This window comes from Schistocerca gregaria, chromosome 11 (assembly GCF_023897955.1).
Source record: "Schistocerca gregaria isolate iqSchGreg1 chromosome 11, iqSchGreg1.2, whole genome shotgun sequence".
In the NCBI taxonomy this organism is placed as follows: domain Eukaryota; kingdom Metazoa; phylum Arthropoda; class Insecta; order Orthoptera; family Acrididae; genus Schistocerca; species Schistocerca gregaria.
In genome coordinates, this window is record NC_064930.1 from 107,244,087 (window position 1) to 107,270,845 (window position 26,759).

The 26,759-nt window shown below is 42.5% G+C and overlaps 1 protein-coding gene and 1 non-coding gene across 5 annotated transcripts in view; both read left to right on the forward strand.

Moving 5' to 3' along the window:
* Positions 1-26,759, forward strand: part of LOC126295357 (serine/threonine-protein kinase OSR1) — a 438,167-nt gene that overhangs the window by 212,649 nt on the left and 198,759 nt on the right. The window lies entirely within an intron of this gene.
* On the forward strand, positions 5,884-5,955 carry Trnad-guc (transfer RNA aspartic acid (anticodon GUC)). The gene has a single exon. It is a non-coding gene; the product is annotated as a tRNA-Asp (tRNA).

The window sequence follows — 26,759 nt, forward strand, 5'->3', positions numbered from 1 at the left end:
GTTAAACGCTATTTTTAGGCCAGTCTTAGCAGCAATTGATTGTAAGCTGGACACTTGAACCTTAGCTTCGTCAATATTATTTGCAATGAGTGCCAGATCATTAGCAAAAGCCAAACAGTTTCCACTGAGACTCACTGCCCTTTCATACCTTGTGTAAGCGATACTACCGCCACCTGCTTATGTGCATATTGCTTTCCCATGACGTGGCACCTCAGTGTATACAAACCTTACCGTCTGGCGCCCCCTAGCGGCTTCTTTTGTCGCTTGGGCTGCACTCACACGAAAGTGCTATAAGAACAGTTTTTCGGGTATACCGGTTTTTTCAACGCCAGTTTGGTCTCCTGACTGTTAAAACGGCTCAGGACAAACGGCATCTGAAATGACCGATTTTCGTTTCTTTATTCCTACTGTTTACTGTAATAAAGGTTGAAATCGAACAAACTTTGAAAAAATTTAGGTCTCTTACTTTCAAGATGGGAATTTAAGGAGATGGGACCTGGATAAAGTGAAAGAACCAGAGGTTGTACAGAGTTTCAGGGAGAGCATTAGGGAACAACTGACAGGAATGTGGGAAAGAAATACAGTAGAAGAATAATGGGTAGCTTTGAGGGATGAAGTAGTGAAGGCAGCAGAGGATCAAGTAGGTAAAAAGACGAGGGCTAGTAGAAATCCTTGGGTAACAGAAGTAATATTAAATTTAACTGATGAAAGGAGAAAATACAAAAAAGCAGTAAATGAAGCAGGCAAAAAGGAACTGAAACGTTTCAAAAATGAGATCGACAGGAAGTAAAAAAAAATGGTTCAAATGGCTCTGAGCACTATGGGACTCAACTGCTGTGGTCATCAGTCCCCTAGAACTTAGAACTACTTAAACCTAACTAACCTAAGGACATCACACACATCCATGCCCGAGGCAGGATTCGAACCTGCGACAGTAGCAGTCGCACGGTTCCGGACTGCGCGCCTAGAACCGCGAGACCACCGCGGCCGGCGACAGGAAGTACAAAATGGCTAAGCAGGGATGGCTAGAGGTCAAATGTACGGATGTAGAGGTTTATCTCGCGAGGGGTAAGATCGATACTGCTTACCGGAAAATTAAAGAGACCTTTGGAGAAAAGAGAACCACTTGTATGAATATCAAGAGCTTAGATGGAAACCAAGTGCTAAGAAAAGAAGGGAAAGCAGAAAGGTGGAAGGAGTATATAGAGAGTCTATACAAGGGCGATGTACTTGAGGGCAATATTATGGAAATGGGAGAGGATATAGATGAAGATGAAATGGGAGATATGATATTACGTGAAGAGTTTGACAGAGAACTGAAAAACGTGAGTCGAAACAAGGCCCCGGGAGTAGACCACATTCCATTAGAACTACTGGCAGCCTTGGGAGAGCCAGTCCTGACAAAACTCTACCATCTAGCGAGCAAAATGTATGAGACAGGCGAAATACCCTCAGACTTCAAGAAGAATATAATAATTCGTATCCCAAAGAAAGGAGGTGTTGAAAGGTGTGAAAATTGCCGAACTATCAATTTAAAAAGTCGCGGCTGCAAAACAGTAACACGAATTCTTTACAGACGAATGAAAAAACTGGGAAGATCAGTTTGGATTCCGTAGCAATATTGGAACACGTGAGGCTATGCTGACCCTACGACTTATCTTAGAAGATAGATTAAGGAAAGGCAAACCTACGTTTCCAGCATTTGTAGACTTAGCGAAAGCTTTTGAAAATGCTGACTGGAATAGTCTCTTTTAAATTCTGAAGGTGGCAGGGGTAAAATACAGGGAGCGAAAGGCTATTTACAATTTGTACAGAAACCACATGGGAGTTATAAGAGTCGAAGGACATGAAAGGGAAGCAGTGGTTGGGAAGGGAGTGAGACAGTGTTGCAACCTCTCCCCGATGTTATTCAATCTGTATATTGAGCAAGCAGTAAAGGAAAGAAATAAAAACTTCGAGGTTTGCCAATAACACAGTAATTCTGTCGGAGACAGCAAAGCATTTGGAAGAGCAGTTGAACGGCATGGACAGTGTCTTGAAAGGAGGATATAAGATGAACATCAACAAAAGCACAACGAGTATAATGGAATGTAGTCGAATTAAGTCGGGTGATGGAAATGAGACATTTAAAGTAGTAAAGGAGTTTTCCTATTTGGGGAGCAAAATAACTGATGATGGTCGATGTAGAGAGGATATGAAATGTAGACTGGCAATGGCAAGGAAAGAGTTTCTGAAGAAGAGAAATTTGTTAACATCGAGTATAGATTTTAGTGTCAGGAAGTCGTTTTTGAAAGTATTTGTATGGAGTGTAGCCATGTATGGAAGTGAGACATGGACGATAAACGCTACAGAAGAATGCTGAAGATTAGATGGGTAGATCACATAACTAATGAGGAGATATGAATAGAATTGGGGAGGAGTTTGTGACACAACGTGACTATAGTATGGGATCGTTTGGCAGAACATGTTCTGAGGCATCAAGCGATCACCAATTTAGTTGTGAAATCTTATGTTACTTCGCCAGTTTAGTATTGGAGGGCAGCGTGCAGGGTAAAAATCGTAAAGGGAGACCAAGAGATGAATAGACTAAGTAGATTCAGATGGATGTGGGTTGCAGTAGGTACTGGGAGATTAAGAAGCTTGCACAGGATAGAGTAGCATGGAGAGCTGTCTCAGGACTGAAGACCACAACAACAACAACAGATTCAAGATACGGCCGGCCGCTGTGGCCGTGCGGTTCTAGGCGTTTCAGTCCCGAACCGCGGGACTGCTACAGTAGCAGGTTCGAATCCTGCCTCTGGCATGGATGTGTCTGATGTCCTTAGGTTAGTTAGGTTTAAGTAGTTCTAAGTTCCAGGCGACTGATGACCTAAGACGTTTAGTCCCATAGTGCTCAGAGCCATTTGAATCATTCAAGATACATGCAATCAAAATATTAAATAAAAGAAAACTTGGTTCGTCCACTGTTCGCTGCTCTTCTCGAAGAGTGAGAAGTGGTTGAAAATATTACAAAAGTTGTACACTACGAAAAAATCACCGGCGTTCTCCTATTGATTCTAGTTTTTTGAAACTCTGCAGAAAAATTATGTTGAAATGGGGGATGATACCACTATTTGAGCATTACGAACAATCAGTGGGAAGAGTTGAAAACTGACGTTGAAGAACTCTGTTTTTCGTATTAATTTGTCCGTTTTTAAGGGGTATAAGTGGATAAAAGCATGTTACGTAGACAGAGACAGCAGGTGAGCTACTTTCTACTTTTATTGTATACTGTGAACGATGAAGTGTTAAAATATTTTTTTTCTAGTCTTAGCGCCATCTCCTTCCTCTTTTATTATTTCATAGAAACGGCAGACAAATCTTTTAATTTCTTGAAACAAATCAAGAAGTATAATTGCGTAGGCTTCCGCGGTCAGTCAGTCGACATAAAAGTTTTCTGGTACCGCGTCATAATGTATAAAACTATAGACCCAGAAGATGGAGGCTGAAACCGTGGCCGAAACTTTTCTTTTTTTTTTTCACCAGCAGCAGTAGTTTTATACATTATGTCGCGGTACCATTTCCAGAAAACTTTTTTGTCCGGCAAACTCAGTGAGAAACCCACGTACAGAACAGATGGCGGTAAGTCTCGTGTTATCGTACGTCACGCCCATAGAGTAAATATCTCTGGAGTGAGCATTCACATGCGCAGAACAGATTTTATGTTGTCAACATACATTGGTCACGTGTTCTCGGGACGTCGTGTGTTTGTCGCTATAGCGCCCTGTATATTTTGAATATCACCACATCCCTGAGTATAGACGGATTCTTTTGTTACGTGTCGTGGATTATTTATTTACATTTTAACAGAATCCATTTGATACCGGGAATAAACCTGCTACGTAACTTTTAAGGGCAAGTGATATTGCATTCTGCTTCTTTGCGACAGGTGTCACAGTTCAGATGCACTCGATTTTTGGTAGTTTTCGGTATGATACGGCACTTTATGGTATTACAGAGCCTGACGTACATTTTTGCAGTGATAGTCTTGCAAAACGACTTGACAGTACGCTGGTACTTTTGGAAGTGTCCGAAAAACACCGAATTTGCCACACATTAGCGATTATATCCCTGCTAATTCGTGTTTTTTTCTGCTATTTTTGCGTATTTATTTTCTCGTTTTTGCGACCTAATGCACAATTTTTCCTACTGCTGACACTCTGAAGTATTTATTTTACGTATTTGCGCCCAGTTTATTAAATAAATACTAGACTGAGTAAGAAGGGGGGGAAAAGGCGATCGGAGAATAAATGTACTCTAAAGCAAATACAGTTGGTCATGTAACAGTCAACACATATAACACTATTAAAGGAAGTGGAAAGTGACACAAATTAAAGAGTTTGGAGGCATGTTTACTAATATTTTACGCTTCTTAATCAAATGGTGAGGAAAATAAATTGAAGGTAAAATATACCAAAGAAGATGAATGTGTACTTTGATTAGCTACCTTCAGCCACACACGTCCAAATTTTTCTCTGTCTAAACATTCCTCTTCAAAGTGTTTTGAACATACTTTGGAATATTTTGTGGGGACAAAATTACTCCTCATTTTCTGGAGCCATACCTTTACATAATCATTCTCCGTGTGCTAGACACACTTAACATGGTCTCCTACTGTAACTTTATAGTAAACAAAAAGGTTTGGGCACACATATTATGCGAAGACAATTACAGACTCCCACTCGATTGAATTTATCTGTCTCCCGTCTTTCAAATCTATATACATAATCGACAAGTCACTGATAAATGCATGGAGGATAGTATTTGCTGAAACAACTAACCATTCCCTTTTCGGTTCCACTAGCAAATTTAAAAGAGGAAGCGATTGTTTGTAAGCTTTTGTACGAGCAGTAATATCTATTACATAGTTATAAATTCGTAGAAAAATAGTTCTACAGAATCAAGTCTTAATTACAGTACGTCTCGAAATTTTTAAACATATACAGTGTCTCTTACTAATATGATAACTATAATTAGAGTTACATGGTATGTACCCATAAAAGTTACTACCCCTCCTTTCACATATTTGTCTTTGCACCCTTAGCAACAACAGTAATTCACCATCGCTATTACACTATCAAGAACGGTGAAAACACAACAAAACCCTTCATATTATAAACTTCAAACTCTGCGGAAAGCACACACGGAGAGCGAAATCCCGAAAACACGTGCCAATCCTGGTTTAATGTTGACCTTGACAACATGCGCAGAACGCAATGTTCACTCCACATATATGTGCTCTATGGTCACGCCACATGATGACAGAGACATTATTGTCTCAGCATGCCATCTGTTTGTTGCTCCTTTCTGTCGGCAGTGTTATTAAAATAGCACAGGTCTCTTTTCCCATTTTCTATATTTCCGCAAAATTTCGAACTAATGCATATTGAAAGAAAAATTTTAGAATTGTTGCTATGGCTAAATGATATTTTTTTGTGCTCTGCTAATAGTAAAGTACAAAAAACAACTGTTGTAATAGAGACCAAACAAATACCAATAAATATCGGTTATTCAGAACTAAAATGTCGATATCGGCTTTAATCGGTGGGTTCTTCCCATCCTTATATTGTACAAGATTGTATGTGCGAATATCCACAGAGGTGCGTTGCCGCATCAGCTCGCGAAAGTTCCGACAGCGTGCCTTCATCTTATTAATGACGAATAGCCGCTGACAGAATATTGCACCCTTCCCGCGCTGCCCCACGAACATATCTGTGCACGAGTAAATCAAAGATTCCGAATTTGTGGCAGCCGGTTATTACGTTGACGAATATCAATTATTGTGGTCTTATCATTAGTCAAATTCAATATTAATACATAGTAGTTAGCACTGAATACCGCGCATCCTCGGTAGTATAGTGGTCAGTATCCCCGCCTGTCACGCGGGAGACCGGGGTTCGATTCCCCGCCGGGGAGATGCGATTTTTATACCGCAATATTTCTCTGGGAGTATTGGAATGACACGATTACTGCACAATCTTAAGTGAATACGGCTCTTTGAACTTCAGCTGTAGTATGTTTAACGTTTTATTGGTCTGACAAGTTCCTGATTTTTAAGCCATCGTCCGATGTTTTTAGCTCTAAGCTAAAGCACACCATATTACAGCTGTTACCATAATCCGGGAAGAACTGCGAAATTATAGTAATGTTCGAAACTAAATAGCCAAAACCTTTTTAAACAAAAAATCAATATTGGATTTTTCACTGAAGACCATGTATTAAATCTATTGGAAGAACTATACAGAGTGAATCAGTAGCAAAGGTACGGGCTTTGATAGGTATTAGTGATTCTGAGCAAAAAAAACTTCATATGGATGTATGACCTATTCCGAATGGTTTCCGAGATAGAACACATTTTATATCACTTTTGTACGTTTTTCTTGAATAACTCGACAACCGCGACCACCAGCGAAAACGTATCGCAGTACAAAATTAAACTATATTAAATTTCCTGCAAAAAAGGTCCTACTCATTTTTTTCTGTACAACTAATGGGGTGTGCGAAGATATTGGAAAACTCGCTCGACGCGCATGCGCTGTAGTTTACGTAATTTTCGTAGGACAATTTGAGGTGGCACATTGAGGTACCAAGTTGAGACGAACAGTATGATATGGGACTACCTCAAATTGGCCTGTTCTACTGATTTTTGTTCATTTCGAGCTATTATCCGGCTTATTAGGCCACCTTCATCAAACAATTGAAGATAGCCTAATAACTCGAAAACTAGTTCGAAATAAAGAAAACTCAGTACAACAAAAATTGTGTACCTGCTACTTAACTGTAAATATTACCCTGTTCTACCAAGAAGTAGCTGTAGAATCCATAAATAAGATTGTAATGCATTAACAGCCACCAACGTTTTTCTTAATCATGCTTTAGCTATCTAACTTTTATTTCAAAAATCATGTACAGTCGTAGCGTCTGTACTCACTACGTTTGCATGCGACACATCTTCCGAAAGACGAAAACCAAATTTCATGAACTGTCTTTAGTTGTTGTTTTCACATGGTAAGGTCTGAAGCGGATTTTTGTAACCCAGTTAAATATGGAGCCTGGGAAACAACTGTTCCAGTTTCTGATATAGTCAGCACAATTGCTGTATCTCTTCACTAAAATATTAAAGGCAGACAGTTTCATTCTCAGTGTAATATTTGTATATTTCCTTCGTTGCACAGAAGTCACTCCGTCCATGTTAGGCGAATATTTTGAAAACAAGACATAATTTGATTCCCAAACACGTTTCAGAAACGGTTGTGTGTTCACTTCGTAGCGAAGAGCTATTGCAGAAGTGGAAAACTGGCAACCATATGCGGATTTTCAGAACCGATTTTGGAGTGTTTAGATGACAACCAGAAGCGGTATTGGTAAATCGGTTTACGAAATCCGGTTTTAAGAGCGCATATGGTGAATGTTGTGCTATGATTGTCACGCTGTTGATTTACTAGTGTGAAAATGGCTTCCGCTGCTCCCTGCACATGATGGAACGCTGTTAAAAAGTGGCAACAAATAGATTGTTTTTCGCAAGTCTACAGAAAAAATTCGGTTTGGAAGTAATCCAAGTACATTAGTTACGAAATATAAGGCGAATTTGTATATGAGGTGCGTAGTTGAATTGGGGCGTCGTAGAACTTCGGGCTGGTTCAAAGATCATTGGTTCAAACCGTGCTTCGATTTTCTGTTTTTCGTTCATTTTGAAATACCTACATATAGTCAGCACAATTGCTGTATCTCTTCACTAAAATATTAAAGGCAGACAGTTTCATTCTCAGTGTAATATTTGTATATCTCCTTCGTTGCACAGAAGTCACTTCGTCCATGTTAGGCGAATATTTTGAAAACAAGACATAATTTGATTCCCAAACACGTTTCAGAATTAGTTGTGTGTTCACTTCGTAGCGAAGAGCTATTGCAGAAGTGGAAAACTGGCAACCATATGCGGATTTTCAGAACCGATTTTGGAGTGTTTAGATGACAACCAGAAGCGGTATTGGTAAATCGGTTTACGAAATCCGGTTTTGAGAGCGCATATAAACATAGTGACTGTTATGCTCTGATTGTCACGCTGTTGATTTATTTGTGTGAAAATGGCTTCCGCTGCTCCCTGCACATAGGTGGAACGCTGTTAAAAAGTGGCAACGAACAGATTGTTTTTCGCACGTCTACAGAAAAAATTCTGTTTGGAAGTAATCCAAGTACATTAGTTACGAAATCTAAGGCGAATTTGTATATGAGGTGCGTAGTTGAATTGGGGCGTTGTAGAACTTCGGGCTGGTCCAAAGATCATTGGTTCAAACCTTGCTTCGATTTTCTGTTTTTCGTTCATTTTGAAATACCTACATATAGTCAGCACAATTGCTGTATCTCTTCACTAAAATATTAAAGGCAGACAGTTTCATTCTCAGTGTAATATTTGTATATCACCTTCGTTGCACAGAAGTCACTCCGTCCATGTTAGGCGAATATTTTGAAAACAAGACATAATTTGATTCCCAAACACGTTTCAGAAACAGTTGTGTGTTCACTTCGTAGCGAAGAGCTATTGCAGAAGTGGAAAACTGGCAACCATATGCGGATTTTCAGAACCGATTTTGGAGTGTTTAGATGACAACCAGAAGCGGTATTGGTAAATCGGTTTACGAAATCCGGTTTTGAGAGCGCATATAAACATAGTGACTGTTATGCTCTGATTGTCACGCTGTTGATTTATTTGTGTGAAAATGGCTTCCGCTGCTCCCTGCACATAGGTGGAACGCTGTTAAAAAGTGGCAACGAACAGATTGTTTTTCGCACGTCTACAGAAAAAATTCTGTTTGGAAGTAATCCAAGTACATTAGTTACGAAATCTAAGGCGAATTTGTATATGAGGTGCGTAGTTGAATTGGGGCGTTGTAGAACTTCGGGCTGGTCCAAAGATCATTGGTTCAAACCGTGCTTAGATTTTCTGTTTTTCGTTCATTTTGAAATACCTACATATTTTAAATATAAAAGTCATCAAATATATGTTAATTGACACATATTTTGTGATCTTTTATATGAAAAATGCATCTATTCTTTTTTCTAATGACATATTACACAAAAAGTTCCCGTTTTCATCGAAAAAAGAAACTCTTAATTATCCAAGATCGTATAAATTAAGAAGACTTAGCAAATTAAATTATAGGGCAAAAATGAAAAGTATCAAACACTCTTAACTTGGATGATAGCCGTTGTTTTATACCACAGACGTGGTATCACATGAGCCATGATACCCGTCGCGGAAACACGGAGCACACTAATTTTCACTGCCTCGAGCACACGGTGCAAATGCTGCATATTTACGTTTGCCACCGCACCACTGCAATATTACCCGAACAGAGCTCAAAAATCAAATGGCTGTGAGCACTGTGGGACTTCACTGCTGAGGTCATCAGTCCCCTAGAACTTAGAGCTACTTAAACCTAACTAACCTAAGGTCATCACACACATCCATGCCAGGGGCAGAATTCGAACCTGCGACCGCAGCAGTCGCGCGGTTCCAGGTTCCCTGGTGTTTTGAGGTGGAATTATGTGGGGCCGACGTACGCCGCTGGTGGTCACGCAAAGGCTGTACGATACCTGAATGCCATCTTCCGACTGATACCGTATCGGCAGTATACTGGCGAGGCATTCGTCTTCGTGGCCGACAATTCGCAACCCCATCGTGCATATCGTGTCAATGACTTCCTTCAGGATAACCACATCGCTCGACTAGAGTTGGCAGCATGTTCTCCAGACATGCACCCAATCTAAGATACCTGGGATAGATGGAAAAGGGCTGTTTATGGACGACGTGACCCACCAACCACTCTGAGGGATCTACGCTGTATTGCCGTTGAGGAGTGGGACAATCTGGGCCAACATTGCCTTGATGAACTTGTGGATAGTATGCCACGACAAATGAAGGCATACATCAAAGCAAGAGGACGTGCTGCTGGGTATTAGAGGTACCGGTGTGTACAGCAATCTGGACCACCACCACTGAAGATCTCTCTGTATGGTACAACATGCAATGTGTGGTTTTCATGAGGAACAAAAGGGCGGAAAAGATGTTTATATTGATCTCTATTCCAATTTCTGTTCAGATTCCGGAACTTTCGGAACCGAGGTGATACAAAACTTTTTTTAATTCGCGTAAATTGTTTTTTAAACCTCGAAGGATATCGCTATCTATCTCCAATGTCGCGAAAATGGAATGTATGTAAAGAGATCTGTCACGAACGCACTTGCCAGTTAAAAAGCCAGAATGAAATATTCATGAATCCCACGTATCTCATAATATTTAGGCTAATAATTTCACGCAGAGGAAAGGGTATTTTGCCATATGATTTATATACGAAACTCCCAGATCTACCGCGATATTCAAGTAACTAAATATTTTTGTAAATGAAATAATGTAATTTCTAAAGACCATCAGTAGACTCTGAAACGAGAATTGTTGTGGGTTTTGCAATAATATAAGCGAAGAAGCAGCACATTTATTTTTACACTGACAACATAACTATTGGTAAGTCTCGCCTTTAGTTACCAGTTTAATAATACGCTGTTTTAAGATTGTGCAACAATTTCAATTGCATTACATTGTTAGTGGGATGTACACCTGTAAACGCTGCTGCCTTTAGGCAAAAGAAGCAGATGTTAACACAGCAGCAAGAAAAGTAACGTATTACTCAAAACTCGACACAGTACTTTGTACGCAGGGAAATATAACCGCTTTCGTCCGCTGCATTGTTCGAGCTTTACCCATCACAGGTGAATGGTATTGCGCATTTTCCATTACTATTGCCGAATTCGGAGGAATGGTTTTGCAACGGAACATTATCTTCCCAGCCGGTGAACGTGTTCTTGAACGCCCACTTATATCGCGAATCTCGTGTTCAGACATGCTGCGCTGTTATTATTAAAGCAGCGCCAAAACGAATACCTCACGACTGTAGAAGAATTCAACGCCAGAAAATAGCACTTTACAACGAGAGTTAGTAAACGTAGGTGCCTCTAATGCGTGACACCACGTGGTACTGTTCACTAGAGTTGAGGCGATTCATGAATTCAACGACTCTAAATAAAGAATCGTAAGAACGATTGCGTGTGTTCAGAGACGTGACGATTCCAACAATTCTTCGATTCCTAGTACGGCTATGCTTCGAAGGCAACTTCCAAATCATGCCGAGTCGTGCCGAATGATTACGAGCGCTAGATGGCAGTGGAGGATGCGTGTGAACAAAGGAAGCTCGTAACGAACAAACGGAAGTTCGTGGGCCGAAATATTACTCGTGGAAACCGAGCTGACACTTTGTCGGTGGCTGACGAGAACGAGCGTAAAGGCATTTCCCATTAACTATCGCTACCATCGGCCACTGCGCCGACATCAGCAGAGTTTGCGCGAGTTATACACGAACTACGGATGACAAAAACAATATATAGCGAGTACACAGCTCCCAACACACACGATTAAAATCAAGAAATCCAAGTATGATAAATAAATACGTACCTCTTATTTTTTGCAATTTCAATGCAAAGTAGACACACCTTCTTTACACACGAGCAATAGCATTTGGATTACGTATTATGTTTCGCTTATCTCGGAAACGGCCCTAACGATTTGGATGAAATTTTGTATTTAGACTGGTTTTTACCTTTTGAGTTTACCTGCATAGTTCCATTCTTTCGTAAAAAGTCAATTTTACAATATATATATGTATCCTACACAGTTCCATCGTAAAAACGCAATACTATAAAACAGACGTCTATAGTTAGATACGTTCAAGCCACACAACCAAACTGGTATACCACGTAATTTTGCGCCACCTGTCGCACAAATCGACTCCTCTTTCCTGGCATTCTTAAATAAAACAATGTTGTGTTGTTGTTGTTGTTGTGGTCTTCAGTCCTGAGATGCAGCTCTCCATGTTACCCTATCCTGTGCAAGCTTCTTCATCTCCGAGTACTTACTGCAACCTACATCCTTCGGAATCTGCTTAGTGTATTCATCTCTTGGTCTCCCTCTATGATTTTTACCCTCCATGCTGCCCTCCAATACTAAATTGGTGTTTGCTGATGCCTCAGAACATGCCCTACCGACCGATCCCTTCTTCTAGTCAAGTTGTCCCACAAACTCCTCTTCTCCCCAATTCTATTCAATACCTCCTGATTAGTTATGTCATCTACCCATCTAATCTTCAGCATTCCTCTGTAGCACCACATTTCGAAAGCTTCTATTCTCTTCTTGTCCAAACTATTTATCGTCCATGTTTCACTTCCATACATGGCTACACTCCATAGAAATACTTTCAGAAATGACTTCCTGACACTTAAATCTATATTCGATGTTAACAAATTTCTCTTCTTCAGAAACGCTTTCCTTGCCATTGCCGGTCTACATTTTATATCATCTCTACTTCGACCATCGTCAGTTATTTTGCTCCCCAAATAGCAAAACTCCTTTACTACTTTAAGTGTCTCATTTCCTAATCTAATTCCCTCAGCATCACCCGACTTAATTCGACCACAGTCCATTATCCTCGTTTGGGTTGTTTTTGGGGAAGGAGACCAGACAGCGAGGTCATCGGTCTTGCTTTTGTTGATGTTCATCTTATATCCTCCTTTCAAGACACTGTCCATTCCGTTCAACTGCTCTTCCAAGTCCTTTGCAGTCTCTGACAGAATTACAATGTCATCGGCGAACCTCAAAGTTTTTATTTCTTCTTCATGGATAAAACAAAAAAAAGGATAAAACAATAGATGCAATCAAATCAATCGTTACCTTTCATCGATTAAGGCATAACATGTATAGATCGAGAATCACACTTGTGACGTCATATGCATGTTTACTCATAAATAAACTATTTCTGGCATATCTTATCACGACACAGTTCGATTCTAACCTCATTGACAATTTTAGACATGTCCTGCCACCTGTGAGTAAGATGTAGAATTTTTTGCATTCCGTAAGAATCATGCCATCGCAGACTAGAATGAATCGTGAACGAATCATAGCAATCGATTCGTAATGAGAGATTGAATCGTAGGAATCGAATCGAGAAAAAGAATCGTGTTGCCCAACTCTACCGTTCACCCACGGCGTGACAACAGGGACGCTAGCGAACCGCTGGCGGTGTGCATGGGTAAGCTGGCTCGCCATTGCTGTTACATGGGCAACGGCGACATGTCACCTGCGCTGAGCGAAACGTCAAAAGTCGCAACTAATTTTAAACGCACTATAGTCGAAGAGAGTTTATTAAAAAAAAAAAAAAGGGAACAAACCAAGTTTTTAGCCTTGTTTGCAAACACACTACAGGGGCGTCTAACAGCTGTAGCGCCGCCAGCGCTCGAAGCGGTTACGTTTCATACTGCAGTGAACAGAAGACGAACGACGTTTGTGATCGAATGTACGGCGAGATTTGACAAAGTTCCATATTACACCATCAAATTTCTTTGTCTAAATATTTGACAGGAATCGTATCGAAGATTTACATGCGTACCAAGCACTCTGTTTTTAGGCCACAAGTGGCCCATAGGGACCATCCGACCGCCGTGTCATCCTCAGTTACGATGCGGATAGGAGGGGCATGCGGTCAGCACACCGCTCTCCCAGTTGTTATGATGGTTTACTTTGACGGGTCAAGTGGCTCCTTAATTGGCATCATGAGGCTGAGTGCTCACCAAAAAACGGCAACAGCGCATGGTGGCGCAGATGGTCACCCATCCAAGTGCCAGCCTCGCCCATCAGCGCTTAAGTTCGGTGATATGACGGGAAGCGGTGTATCCACTGCAACGGCAAGGCCGTTGACATATGCATACTAGCAAAGCGGAAAAACAGCATCCGCTAATTCACAACACGGACAAAAGTGAGTGTTGAGTCATCGTGCCGCCTTCAGTAGCCGAGCGGTTCTAGTCGCTTCAGTCCGGAACTGCGGTGCTGCTACGGCCGCAGGTTCGAATCCTGCCTCGGGCATGGATGTGTGTGACGTCGTTATGTTAGTTAGGTTTCAGTAGTTCTACGTTCTAGGGGACTGATGACGTCAGATGTTAAGTCCCATAGCGTTCAGAGCCATTTGAAACATTGTGTATTTGAGTACGCATGCCTATAAGAGTTTCTTTGTCCCTTCAGTCTAAATAGATATTTTGTTGGGACTGTATCGACTTGCAACTTTTGTATCGATCTGTGTGTCTGACATCTGGACGTGAGAATGCAGGGGCGAGATGAGATGAGACAAATCAGGGCTTGTACCAAGGCTTTTAAACAGTCCGCTTTCCCTCGCTCTGTTCACGAGTGGAAGCGTAAATAACTAGCAGTGGTATAAGATACCCTCCGCAATGCACCACTGGATGACTAGCGGAGTATGTACGTACTTGCACAGTGAGGTGGCAAAAGACGCGGGATACCTGCTAATATCGTGTCTGATACTCTTCTGCCCGCTGTAGCGTCTGGTCTCGACGTGGCATGAACTGAATAAGTCGTTGAAATTCCAATGCAGAAATATTGAACCATGATGCCTCTACAGACGCATGTAACTGCCAAGGTGTTCCCGGTGCAGGATTTTGTGCACGAACGTACCTCTGGATTCCAGACTAAGATTGTCACTCTGCAGCGGAGTGTGCGTTGATATGAAACTTCCTGGCAGATTAAAACTGTGTGCCGGACCGAGACTCGAACTCGGGACCTTTGCCTTTCACGGGCAAGTGCTCTACCAACTGAACTACCCAAGCACGACTCACGCGCCGTCCTCACACATTTACTTCTGCCAGTATCTCGTCTCCCACCTTCCAGACTTCACAGAAGCTCTCCTGCGAACCTTGCAGAACTAGCACTCCTGGCAGAAAGGATACTGCGGAGACATGGCTTACCAACAGCCTGGGAGATGTTTCCAGAATGAGATTTTCACTCTGCAGCGGAGTGTGCGCTGATATGAAAAGGTAGGAGACGAGGTACTGGCAGAAGTAAAGCTGTGAGGACGGGGTGTGAGTCGTGCTTGGGTAGTTCAGTTGGTAGAGCACTTGCCCGCGAAAGGCAAAGGTCCCGAGTTCGAGTCAGAGAAGTACACGCTACTGCTCACACATTTTGTTGTCCTCCTGGAGCACTACGACAGCACGATGTTTGCACTACATCCGCGTTCCTAACGTCGTGGCCTCCCATTGTCAGTGCAGATGCCAGAACTGCTTCGCCGGTGCCTTCACCTTTCCGAAAGCCGAGCTACCAGATCTTTTCCACACTTGCATGTACTATTCTTGCGTCTTCTTAGCCGTCCTTTGTTATCTGCCTCATCTGTGACGCACACTTTTTCGTCAGTCTGGCAATATTTGCGCCAGTCCCGGAGATAGTATGTTGTGTGGGGAGCAACACGCACTGTGGGTTTGCCTAGTGAGCTCACACTGACCTGTGGCTAGAGCGCAAACTCCACGCGGGGTGTATCTCGTCTTATCTTACGTACCAGAGCGAGGTTTGGGATCCTAACAGAAGGAATACTCTCTTTCAAATTCTAAAGGTGGCAGGGGTAAAATACAGGGAGCGAAACGCTATTTACAATTTGTACAGAAACCACATGGCAGTTATAAGAGTCGAGGGGCATCAAAGGGAAGCAGCGGTTGGGAAGGGAGTGAGACAGGGTTGTAGCCTCTCCCCGATGTTATTCAATCTGAATATTGAGCAGGCAATAAAGGAAACAAAAGAAAAATTCGGAGTAGGTATTAAAATCCACGGAGAAGAAATAAAATCTTTAAGGTTCGCCGATAATATTGTAATTCTGTCAGAGACAGCGAAGGACTTGGAAGAGCAGTTAAACGGAATGTACAGTGTCTTGAGAGGAGTACATAAGATGAACATCAACAAAAGCAAAACGAGGATAATGGAATGTAGTCGAATTAAGTCGGGTGATGCTGACGGAATTAGATTAGCAAATGAGACACTCAAAGTAGTAAAGGAATTTCGCTATTTGGGGAGCAAAATAGCTGATGATGGTCGAAGTACAGAGGATATAAAATGTAGACTGGCAATGGCAAGGAAAGCGTTTCTGAAGAAGAGAAATTTGTTAACATCGAGTTTAGATTTAAGTGTCAGGAAGTGGTTTCTGAAAGTATTTGTATGGAGTGTAGTCATGTATGGAAGTGAAACGTGGACGATAAATAGTTTGGACAAGAAGAGAATAGAAGCTTTCGAAATATGGTGTTACAGAAGAATGCTGAAGATTGGATGGGTAGATCACATAACTAACGAGGATGTATTGAATAGGATTGGGGAGAAAAGAAGTTTGTGGCACAACTTGACCAGAAGAAGGGATCGGTTGGTAGGACATGTTATGAGGCATCGAGGGATCAGCAATTTAGTATTGGAGGCAGCGTGGAGGGTAAAAATCGTAGAGGGAGACCAAGAGATGAATACACTAAGCAGATTCAGAAGGATGTAGGTTGCAGTAGGTACTGGGAGATGAAGCTTGCACAGGATAGGGTAGCGTGGAGAGCCGCATCAAACCAGTCTCAGGAATGAAGACCGCAACAACAACAACGGAAATAAGACTAAAGAAAAATCAAGACAGTTTCTTAGGATCTGTCGCCCTGGAAAAAGCGTTTGACAATGTAAAATGGTGCAAGATCTTCGAAATTCTGAGAAAAATAGGGGTAAGCTATAGGGAGAGACGAGTAATTTACAATACGTAGAAGAGGCAAGAGGGAATAATAAGAGAGGACGAGAAAGAACGAACCACTCGGATTAAAAAGGGTGTAAGACAGGGATGTAGTCTGTCACCCCCACTGTTCAATCTGTATGACGGAAAAGTAATGAAAAATGTTGAAATGTGTGTGAAATCTTATGGGACTTAACTGCTATGGTCATCAGTCCCTAAGCTCACACTACTTAACCTAAGTTATCCTAAGGACAAACACAGAGGGAAGACTCGAACCTCCGCAGGGGACAGCCGCACAGTCCATGACTGCAGCGCCTTAGACCGCTCGGCTAATCCCACGCGGCTTGGCGCCAATTCCGGTTTGTGTTTCGAACATTGCTTAGTACTATATTGTATCATAGCTGCAGTAAGATAGATGTCCTAATGGCTGTACAGGTGGCCCATGGTTCGAATTCCAAACACCAAAACCTCTCTCCCCGGCAAACTACGATTTTGCGGACAGTCTTCCGCGATGTAACGATACTGAAAGCCATAGAACATTACAGGGTGTTACAAAAAGGTACGGACAAACTTTCAGGAAACATTACTCACAAACAAAGAAAGAAAATATGTTATGTCGGGAAACGCTTACTTTCCGTGTTAGAGCTCATTTTATTACTTCTCTTCAAATCACATTAACCGTGGAATGGAAACACACAGCAACAGAACTTACCAGTGTGACTTTAAACACTTTGTTACAGGAAATGTTCAAAATGTCCTCCGTTAGCGAGGATACACGCATCCACCCTCCGTCGCACGGAATCCCTGATGCGCTTTTGCAGCCCTGGAGAATGGCGTATCGTATCACAGCCGTCCACAATACGAGCACGAAGAGTCTCTACATTTGGTACCGGGGTTGCGTTGACGAGAGCTTTCAAATGCCCCCATAAATGAAAGTCAAGAGGGTTGAGGTCAGGAGAGCGTGGAGGCCACGGGATTGGTCCGCCTCTACCAATCCATCGGTCACCGAATCTGTTGTTGAGAAGCGTACGAACACTTGGACTGAAATGTGCGGGAGCTCCATCGTGCATGAACCACATGTCGTGTCGTACTTGTAAAGGCACATGTTCTAGCAGCACAGGTAGAGTATCCCGTATGAAATCGTGATAATGTGCTCCATTGAGCGTAGGTGGAAGAACGTGGGGCCCAATCGAGACATCACCAACAATGCCTGCCCAAACGTTCACAGAAAATCTGTGTCGATGACGTCATTGCACAATTGCGTGCGGTTTCTCGTCAGCCCACACATGTTGATTGTGAAAATTTACAATTTGATCACGTCGGAATGAAGCCTCATCCGTAAAGAGAACATTTGCACTGAAATGAGGATTGACACATTGTCGGCTGAACCATTCGCAGAAGTGTACCCGTGGAGGCCAATCAGATGCTGATTGTGCCTGTACACGCTGTACACGGTACGGAAACAACTGGTTCTCCCGTAGCACTCTCCATACAGTGACTTGGTCAACGTTACCTTGTACAGCAGCAACTTCTCTGACGCTGACATTAGGGTTATCGTCAACTACACGAAGAACTGCCTCGTCCATTGCAGGTGTCCTCGTCGTTCTAGGTCTTCCCCAGTCGCGAGTCATAGGCTGGAATGTTCCGTGCTCCCTAAGACGCCGATCACTTGCTTCGAACGTCTTCCTGTCGGGACACCTCCGTTCTGGGAATTTGTCTCGTTACAAACGTACCGCGCCACGGCTATTGCACCGTGCTAATCCATACATCAAATGGGCACCTGCCAACTCGGCAATTGTAAACATTGCACTGACTGCAAAACCACGTTCGTGATGAACAGTAACCTGTTGATGCTACGTACTAATATGCTCGATGCTAGTACTGTAGAGCAATGAGTCGCATGTCAACACAAGCACCGAAGTCAACATTACCTTCCTTCAAATGGGCCAACTGGCGGTGAATCGAGGAAGTACAGTACATACTGACGAACTAAAATGAGCTCTAACATAGAAATTAAGTGTTTCCGGACACATGTCCACGTAACATCTTTTCTTTATTTGTGTGTGAGGAATGTTTCCTGAACGTTTGGCCGTACCGTTTTGTAACACCCTGTATAAATGCTAAGCCAGGCCGTGGAGATAATACCAGTAAAGTCTTAAGATCGCCGGCCGATCGAGATATAGGGCAGGACGAGAAGTTTCTCGAGCTGTGACGTAGACAGCCCTCGGCGCGGCGCGACTTGCGGGGCTCCCTGTGCCGTGCCGCCTGGCGCCTCGTCGCGCCGTGACGTCACGTCGGCACGTGACTCCCGGCATGCAGTGCGTCAGCCGCCGGCGTTCCACAGGTGGCAGTCTGGCTTCTGCAGTGCTGTGCGTTTCTAACGAGCATAGCTCAGCCGCGCTGACGCGGAGCCACGAAAATACGGCAGGCGTTCGATTGACTCCCGTGGCCTAAGATAAATACAGGCCCGAGCGCACGTCCGTGTCACGTCAGTAACGTGTGTTACTGCTGGCCGACACTAACACATGAAGCCTGAGGCGCGTACTAAACTGTAGAAGATCTTTGCATCGATCTTTGTCAAAGCTTTCACTAAGGCCGGTATTACATTATCAAATTTCTTTGTCAAAGATTTGGCTGGCTCTGAGCACTATGGGACTTAACTTCTGTGGTCATCAGTCCTCTAGAACAGAACTACTTAAACCTAACTAACCTAAGGACATCACACACATCCATGCCCGAGGCAGGATTCGAACCTGCGACCGGTCAAAGATTTGATCAAAGATGTGATCAAATATTCAGTCAAATATATTTGCCAAAGATCTTTGACGTATCGCTAGAAGGGGTATTACACTGTCAACATATTTTTCGTCAAAGTTAAAGATGGCTGACAACAACAACTTGTTATTAACCGCAGCAATTGCATGTAGCAACTGCACTGTGTGCATATGCTGAAGAGAAGCGGAAAAAAAAGAAACATACCTGGGTGAAGCCGTGGGTTTTATGACGACACGATAAAAGCATTCAACAAAACTTGTTACGTGAGCTTATAGTGGAGGACGTCAAGGGCGTACCCAGAATCTGAACTGAGGGAGGGGTGGGGGGTGGGGGGGACGTCATCCTAGTCTCAGGAAACAAGGACTCCAGACAACATACAGCACTTATTATTAAATAAAACAGTAAACCAGTGAAAAACTGCTTTTAATAAACGTTTTAAATACAAGAATGCACCTGTACAATCCGAGAAAACATGCAGCACTTCTTATTAGGTAAAACAGTAAATTACTGAAAAACTGCGAATATCTTCTGGAGGGGGGGGGGGGGGGCAGATTCCCCTCGCTGGGTACGCCCATAGAGGATGTCAAGTCGCACATCAATTACTTAACAATGGATGTGCATACATTTCTGTATGTGCTCAATGAAGTGTATCCTCATATCACAAAGCACAACAAAAAAAAAAGAAATGGTTCAAATGGCTCTGAGCACTATGGGACTCAACTGCTGTGGTCATCAGTCCCCTAGAACTTAGAACTACTTAAACCTAACTAACCTAAGGACATCACACACATTCATGCCCGAAGCAGGATTCGAACCTGCGACCGTAGCAGTCGCACGGTTCCGGACTGCGCGCCTAGAACCGCTAGACCACCGCGGCCGGCCTCACAAAGCACAATATTAACTTAAGAACTGCTACATCTGCAGAAGACAGGCTCACTGTAACACTCCGATTCCTTGCTACAGGAGAGGGTTAGGTTAGGTTAGGTCAGGTCAGGTCTCCAGTCTTCGTAATTTATTTTTGTGTTCAGCGTGCCTCACGTTTTAAAGCGCCTCACCAGCTTCATACATCTCTATTAATTTTGTAGTTGTCGGCACACGCCAATCGTATTTACCCGCAATGTTTACAAAAACTCTATGGACGACAGTGCAGCGATGCTAGCGCTCCATGTGGTAACATGTCACATTGCAGTGAACAGAAGACAAGCGACTTCTTTGATCAGATCTATAGCGAAGCCCTAAAATTGATCAAATATTGGACGACATTTGACAAAGTTCCCTATTACACCATCAAATATCATTGACAAACATATTGGACAATAATATTTGACAAAGAAATTTGATAGTGTAATACCGGTCTAATCGAGATGGCGCAGTGGTTAGCAACTTAGCACACTGCACTGGCATTCGCGAGGAAAACAGTTCAAACCCGTGTCTGGCCATCCAAATTTAGGATTTCCGTGTTTACCCTAAATCGCTCCAGACAAATGCAGGGATAGCTCGCTTGAAAAGGCATAGTCGACTTCCTTCTCCTTCCCTGACACAATCCGAGCTTCTCATCCATCTCTTCAAATGGTTCAAATGGCGTAGTTTTATGTATGAAATCGATTTTCTCAGACTTCAAGAAGAATACAATAATTCCAATGCCAAAGAAAGCAGGTGCTGACAGATGTGAAAACTACCGAATTATTAGTTTAATAAATCACAGCTGCAAAATACTAACGCGAATTCTTTGCAGACAAATGGAAAAGCTGGTAGAAGCCGAACTCGGGGAAGATCAGTTTGGATTCCGTAGAAATGTTGGAACACGTGAGGCAATACTCACCTTACGACTTATCTTAGAAGAAAGATTAAGGAGAGGCAAACCTACGTTTCTAGCATTTGTAGACTTAGAGAAAGCTTTTGACAATGTTGACTGGAATACTCTCTTTCAAATTCTGAAGGTGGCAGGAGTAAAATACAGGGAGCGAAAGGCTATTTACAATTTGTAGAGAAACCAGATGGCAGTTACAAGGGTCGAGGGGCATGAAAGGGAAGCAGTGGTTGGGAAGGGAGTGAGACAGGGTTGTAGCCTGTCCCCGATGTTATGCAATCTGTATATTGAGCAAGCAGTAAAGGAAACAAAAGAAAAATTCGGAGCAGGTATTAAAGTCCATGAAGAAGAAGTAAAAATGTTGAGGTTCGCCGATGACATTGTAATTCTGTCATAGACAGCAAAGGACTTGGAAGAGCAGTTGAACGGATTGGATAGAGTCTTGAGAGGAGGATATAAGATGAAGATCAACAAAAGCAAAACGAGAGTAATGGAATGTAGTCGAATTTAGTCGGGTGATGCTGAGGGAATTATATTAGAAAATGAGACACTGAAAGTAGTAAAGGAGTTTTGCTATTTGGGGAGAAAAATAACTGATGATGGTCGAAGTAGAGAGGGTATAAACTGTAGACTGGCAATGGCGAGGAAAGCGTTTCTGAAGAAGAGAAATTTGTTAACATCGAGGATAGAGTTAAGTGTCAGGAAGTCGTTTCTGAAAGTATTTGTATGGAGTGTAGCCATGTATGGAAGTGAATCATGGACGATAAATAGTTTGGACAAGAAGAGAATAGAAGCTTTCGAAATGTGGTGCTACAGAAGAATGCTGAAGATTAGATGGGTAGATCACATAACTAATGAGGAGGTATTGAATCGGATTGGGGAGAAGAGGAGTTTGTGGCACAACTTGACCAGAAGAAGGGATCGGTTGGCAGGACATGTTCTGAGGCATCAAGGGATCACCAATTTAGTATTGGAGGGCAGCGTGGAGGGTAAAAATCGTAGAGGGAGACCAAGAAATGAATACACTAAGCAGATTCAAACGATGTAGGTTGCAGTAGGTACTGGGAAATGAAGAAGCTTGCACAGGATAGAGTAGCATGGAGAGCTTCATCAAACCAGTCTCAGGACTGAAGACCACAACAACAACAACACAGTTGGCAGCACTGTAGCGCCAGCAGATGCGCGTAACTTCGCACAGTTGACGTGAACGCATTGCCATTTAGTAATCGTGGAGAAGTGGACTGGTGCGGAACGTGCAGCAGCTGTGAGAGCGTTTTACAAAAGTGGTGACAGTGCGACAGCCGCGCTGAGAACGTTCCGACAGCATTACCAGCTCGGACGTCACGGACGTGTCCCATCTGCGCATGCGATTACAACGTGGGTGCGTAATTTTGAAGAAACGGGATCTGCCTTGAAAAAGAAACCTCCAGGGTGGCATTCCAGCGGTACGTACCCCAGAGAACATTGCAGCTGCTAGAGCTGCAATCGAGACAAGTCCTCGCCGCTCCGTTCGACAGCACGCATCTTCGCTAGGGATTAAGCGACGAAGCTTACAAACGATACTGCACGAATTAGACTTCCGTCCCTATAAGTTGCAGATTGTGCAGCACTTACACGAACGAGACCCAGCCTCACGTATGGAGTTTAGCAGCCAGACATTGGCTAAAATCGACGAGGACGCGAATTTCCTTGGTAACTTATGGATATCAGACGAGGCCCATGTCCACCTGAACGGATTCGTGAACAAACAGAATTTTCGTTATTGGGCACAGGACAATCCTTGTGAGTTTCACCAGCGCCAAGGTCACAATACGGAGTGCTGCATCGTGTCAGGGTGTTATCGGCCCTTATTTTTGTGAACGTGAGGATAGTAATGCAGTGACAGCAACATCCGCTCTATATGTTGAAATGCTTCAAACATTCTTTACACCGAAAGTGTACGAGCTTAATCTTAACGCCGGAAACATATGGTTTTAGCAGGACGGAGCCACGTCACACATTGGTCGACAATCTACTACAGCAGTTCGTCAGTTGTTTGGAAGACGCATTATTACACGTAACGGTGACATTGCACGGCCTGCGAGATCCCCTGATCTCAGTGTGTGCGACTTCTTCCCGTGGGGACATATTAAAGGCAAGGTGTACCGTACACGCCCTGCAACAATCAACGAACTGAAGGAGAACATTTGAAACGAAATCACTGCCATTCCCCAAGATTTGCTACGCCGCGCATTCCAGAGTTTTCATAACAGGCTGTTAGAGTGTGAACGCCGAATGGGAGCACATCTTTCCGATGTCATCTTTAAAAAGTAATGAGACACTTTTGGACATTTCGACTGTAAAGACATACTGAATAATGGCATACTGAATATAGTCACTTTCGTTAATAAATTACTAGTTTTATGAATTTATTCGTGGAAATGACGTTATTTCGAAATTTCTCGTTTCCCTGCGCCAGCCTGTACTTCGTCACTTTATAGCTTAAATGCGCTAAAGCAAGCGAAGCGACATGTAAGCAATAGCAAACTTTGTTTGCTGTGTTGGTTAGGCCCTCGTTTTAACTTTTATCAAAGATCTTGGCTGAAAGCTTCACTTCTATACTGTCAAAGAATTGCCCTAAGGGCTTTGATAAATATTAATCGTTGACCACGGAAACTATATTGCTACTGTCACACAGACGTGCGCTTAGGCCAGGGTTTAGTGTTCGTGCCCTACGATTAATACTAGCCAAAGACCACAGATATCAGTATGTCTGCGTGAAAACCCTTATATCAGTTTCTTGACAGTGTAGTAGCGCAGGTTTTAGCGAAGATCGTTGATGAAAGTTACACGTCGCTTCGCTTACATTCGTGAGTTTAAGCTATTAAATGGCAAAGTATAATCTGGTGCGTGGCTGCCACCACAGTGATCGTTGCAAAGTATGAAAACTACGAAATTATTCAGACCACAAAGAAAGTTGGTTAGACAAACCGTAATAAGCGGTTGGAACAGCTGCAGCAATCAGCTGATTCTGAATTTGCTGCACTGTGGATGATATCACGCTTACATATAAAAACAAATGATATAGAAGAAGACAGAACTGCGAAAAGCCAGTTGTGCTCAAAGAATATGTAAGTGAAACAAAAGTGATATTATACACTCGAAATAACGTAACAAAACCTTCATAAATTCCTCATTGGGTGATTTATATATTGGTTTACATGTTTCTGGAATAATATGTAAAATTGTACATTCTGGGATTCGTGTACTATATTCAAAGCTGGAATAGCTTTCGCCTGTTAGACATGAGACCATCTTTAGCAGATGTAACATTCATGATTTAAACAATGGAACACTCTACCATTTATGTACTTGTTCCAGGATTTGTACAATGTTTTGCGATAATTTATTCTCACGATCAAGTACAAATATTTACAAAGGTATTTTATGTGATGTTTCGAAGAGACGTCCAAAAAAAATTTGGTCGATTGGAGTTGATCATAATAACTGAAGGCGAGATAGGCAGAACAAAACACATACAAACACTACATAAAATATCTATGTGGATATTACCTTTTGATTACAAGAATAAATGCTCGAAAAGCGTCATATTAAACATGAAACAATACGTAACTAGTGTAGCGTTGCAGGCTTTCCAAAAACATCGATTGTTGCTGTTGTGATCTTCAGTCCTGAGACTGGATTGATGCATCTCTCCATGCTACTCTATCCTGTGCAAGCTTCTTCATCTCCCAGTACCTACTGCAACCTACATCCTTCTGAATGTGCTTAAAGTATTCATTCCTTGGTCTCCCTCTACGATTTTTACCCTCCACGCTGCCCTCCAATACTAAATTGGTGATCCCTCGATGTCTCAGAACACGTCTTACCAACCGATCCCTTCTTCTAGTCAGATTGTGGCACAAACTCCTCCCCAATTCTATTCATTACCTGCTCATTAGTTATATGATCTACCCACCTAATCTTCAGCATTCTTCTGTATCACCACATTTCGAAAGCTTCTATTCTCTTCTCGTCCAAACTATTTATCGTCCATGTTTCACTTCCATACTTGGCTGCACTCTGTACGCGATGTTAACAAATTCCTCTTCTTCAGAAACGCTTTCCTTGTCATTGCCAGTCTACATTTTATATCCTCTCTACTTCGACCATCATCAGTTATTTTGCTCCCCAAATAGCAAAACTCCTTTACTACTTTAGGTGTCTCATTTCCTAATCTAATTCCCGCAGCATCACCCGATTTAATTCGACTACATTCCATTACCCTCGTTTTGCTTTTGTTGAGGTTCATCTTATATCCTCCTTTCAAGACACTGTCCATTCCGTTCAACTGCTCTTCCAAGTCGTCTGCTGTCTCTGACAGAATTAGAATGTTTTATGATGATTTAAATTAAGAAATGGCACTCCTTAAATGAGTACCGTATTTGCAAATTTGAGGGGCCACTTTCTTGAGCGTAGACCTAAACGCTTGTTCGCCCGTTCTCAAATAATTTTCGTTGTTTTTTATATCCTGTAGCTCAGGAAGCAATATCTTGTGAGAACTTTGAGCTTCTACTCTCGCTATCCATTTCTCTCTTTTCCTATAATGCTCTCGCCGCTAACATATACTGTTATTAACTGTTTGGCATCCGTTCCCGAACAAATATGACGGAAAAATTTGACGATCGTGTAAAAGCTCTAGTGAAGTAACCTGATCGACAAAGCTTCACGAAATCTTCGAGAAAGCACGGGTATGTGTCGGCCGGCTGTTAACACTACCTTGCTGACGTCACATAGACGTGTGCTTGGAACTGTATTTATCGTAGCCCACGCTTACTGGGGAGGCGTACGAGAAAGACACGGCGTGGTGCGTACGTCACAGCACGTGATATTGCTCGTGTTACGAGTGCCAGAAACCGTCTCTGGCGGGGAGCGAGTGACTATTTCAGACGAGTTTAATAACTCTTGACGGCGCGTTTAAATGCATACAAGCTATTGTGGGCATACGAAAAAATTAAGGGCTTGCCGTAGATGAACATCAACAAAAGCAAAACGAGAATAATGGAATGTAGTCGAATTAAGGCGGGAGATGCTGAGGGTATTAGATTAGGAAATGAGACACTTAAAGTAGTAAAGGAGTTTTGCTATTTGGGGAGCAAATTAACTGATGATGGTCGAAGTAGAGAGGATATAAAATGTAGACTGGCAATGGGAAGGAAAGCGTTTCTGAAGAAGAGTAATATGTTAACATTGCGTATAGATTTAAGTGTCAGGAATTCGTTTCTGAAAGTATTTGTATAGAATGTAGCCATGTATGGAAGTCAGAGATGGACGGTAAATAGTTTAGACAAGAAGAGAATAGAAGCTTTCGAAATGTGGTGCTACAGGGCAGCGTGGAGGGTAAAAATCGTAGAGGGAGACCAAGAGATGAATACACTAAGCAGATTCAGAAGGATGTAGGTTGGAGTAGGTACTGGGCGATGAAGAAGCTTGCACAGGATAGAGTAGCATAGAGAGCTGCA